The sequence below is a fragment of the Lithobates pipiens genome, unplaced genomic scaffold (genome assembly GCF_037356315.1).
Source record: "Lithobates pipiens isolate NorthernLeopardFrog02 unplaced genomic scaffold, aLitPip1_a1.2 Scaffold_24, whole genome shotgun sequence".
Classification (NCBI taxonomy): Eukaryota; Metazoa; Chordata; class Amphibia; order Anura; family Ranidae; genus Lithobates; species Lithobates pipiens.
In genome coordinates, this window is record NW_027507786.1 from 8754686 (window position 1) to 8757346 (window position 2661).

The following is a 2661-nucleotide window of genomic DNA, read 5'->3' on the forward strand; positions in this document are numbered from 1 at the left end:
ACCCCCAGTCGTCAACTGGTCTTGACAAAAGATGGGTGCTGCCCATGGCTGTTTTGAAATTAAGGCGGTCATCAACTGGGCACGATGCAAGATGGGTGCTGCCCATTACGAGATTGAAATCAAGGTGGTTGGCAACTGGGCATGATGGGCACAGGGGGCATTGGGGTATTGAAATCAAGGCAGTCGTCCACTGGGCTTGACGCAAGATGGGCGCCGCCCATTACGAGATTGAAATCAAGCTGGTTGGCGACTGGGCATGATGAGCACCCTACATTACGATATTGAAATCAAGGTTGGTCGTCAACTGGTCTTGATGCAAGATGGGTGCCCCATATTACTGTAATTAGAGGGCGGTTGGTGGCTTGGCGTGATATGCAAGATGAGCGCCCCCTTTAGGGTATTGAAACCAAGGCAGTCATCCACTGGTCATGATGCAAGTTGGGCGCCCCGCATTACTGTATTGAAATGGGGACGGTTGTCCACTGGGCATGACTCAAGATGGGCACCCCCATTTACGATATTGAAATCAAGGTGGGGGGTCGGTAGCAATATAGAAAGTCCAAGGCCTCCCGCAGCTTCCTGGCGGTCCCCAGACTAGAGCTGCAGGGAGTCTTGCTTTGCAATAGAGCAATCTCCTGTGTTTTCATGGTAGTGTAAAGAACTCCTCCCCCTAAAAAATGAATTAAAAAAATAACCCCCCCCCCCTCATTTCCTCTTCCTAGATTTTTCACATATCAACACTGTGTACATTGGGGGAAAGAAAAAAAATTAATTTAGCTGCCTATTTAAGTTTTTTTTTTTTTTTTTTTGTGGACTATTCTGGTACTTAAATGTGTTGTTTTTGCTTTCTGTTTTTAGTTCCCCCTCCTCCACGCACACCCCACATTTTTTTTAGTTTTTTTATTTTTTTTTTGCATCTGTGTCGACAGCTGACAAGCGCTGATCTCGGGATGTACATCATGTAATCATTTTTTTGTTGTTTTTCAGTTTTTGATCTGTATAATTTGCAAAATAAACCTTCACACGCGCAAACCACAAATGTAACAGATTCTCGCCTACCTTTTGGAAAATTGCCATCTAATTTGTAACAGATCGATAATGAGGTTTTGATAATTTTTTTCATGCCGCTGTTTACACAGATGAAACATGCCAATAAATTAAAAATGAGAAAAGAAGTTGTGTTTTTTTTTTTCTGTGTTTGTCTTTTTTGGGGGTGTGGGGGAGGGGATGGACAAGGGAAAAATGTATAAGAAGTTTTTGGATGTAAATATTTTGCTTTTTTTTTTTTTTTTTAAATCTTTAAGGGCTCGTTCACACTTTGCTCTCTGAAGTATTGGCGGCTGGTGCTGGAGGATTTTGGGGTTGGGGGGGCGAGTGGGTGGGGCCCCTCCAGGTCTGCACTCACCTTACAGGCGGAGCCCTCTAGTGATCACGCTTCCTTGGTGTCCGGCGCCGTAGCTTCTGTGTTGACCTGGTCTTCAGCCTCCTTTCCTGATTGTTCAGATCGCCCTTCAGATAGAACATCTCCTCCCCACTTGTCAAATGCTATCTGAAGGGCGATCTGAACGTGGATTGTTCTTCAGAGCAGAGGCACCAGACCGCAGAATCCATGTGTGTGTGTGGCCGTGCACTTTGCGGGGCATTGGACCAATGGGTCTCTACCAGGTCTGTCACCCCCTCACAAGCACGTGACCAGAGCCCGAGGCCTCAATTGGCCAGTTTTCATGTTGTTTCCAGGGAGCAGAGCCCCAAACCCTCCCACCCTATTAAGGCCAGCGACTCTACACTCGCCATCGGCTTCCTGCCCCTAGAAGTCACGGCTCCCCTGGTGCCCGGCGCCGTAGCTTCTGTGTTGACCCGGTCTTTCCGGGTTCTGAATCTTTGGCCTACTGTCCTCATTGGCTGGAAGCTGATGTCGAGTGTTGATTTGCTGGTATTGCAGATTGGGAGGGTTTGGGGCACAATGCACTGCGCCCCAAGGACAACATGAAGCTGGCCAATTGAGGCCTCAGGCTCTGGTCATGTGCTTGTTAGGGGATGACTGACCTGGTAAGAGACGTTGGTCTGGTGCCCCGCACAGTGCACGGATGTTCAGATCGCCCTTCAGATAGAACATCTCCCCACCTGTCAAATGCTATCGCCTCCTCACTGCCTGATTTAACCCCTTGAAACCCGCAACTGCTTGCATTTCCTGTAGAGTTGGTCCCCCATTCACTTGAAAGCATCTGCTGCAGCCATAGAGAAAAGCATTACAGCCACAGCATGTACAGCCGTGGCCAAATGTTTTGAGAATGACACAAATATTGATTTTTACAAAGTCTGCTGCTTCAGTGTTTTTAGGTCTTTTGTCGGATGTTACTATGGGATACTGAAGTAAAATTACAAGAATTTCATAAGTGTCAAAGGCTTTTATTGACAATTACATGAGGTTTATGCAGAGAGTCGATATTTGCAGTGTTGACTGTTGCCCCGGCATGCTGTCGTCATCTTCTGGGCCATATACTGACTGACTGCCGCCCATTCTTGTACAATCAATGCCTGGAGTCTGTCAGAATTTGGAGTTTTTTTTTTGGTTCACCTGCCTCTTGACGATTGACCACAAGTTCTCAATGGGATTAAGGTCTGGGGAGTTTCCTGGCCATGCACCCAAAATTTCGATGT

The 2661-nt window shown here is 47.0% G+C and overlaps 1 protein-coding gene across 7 annotated transcripts in view; it reads left to right on the top strand.

The window, feature by feature from the left end:
- The window catches only part of USP47 (ubiquitin specific peptidase 47), a 123679-nt gene extending 122504 nt beyond the window's left edge, over positions 1-1175 (top strand). For all 7 annotated transcript variants that reach the window (XM_077453569.1, XM_077453562.1, XM_077453566.1 and 4 more), the window contains one exon: positions 1-1175. This exon is cut by the window's left edge and continues 1390 nt beyond it. The gene's annotated coding sequence lies outside the window, so the exon portion shown is untranslated.
- Positions 1176-2661: the final 1486 nt, after the last annotated feature.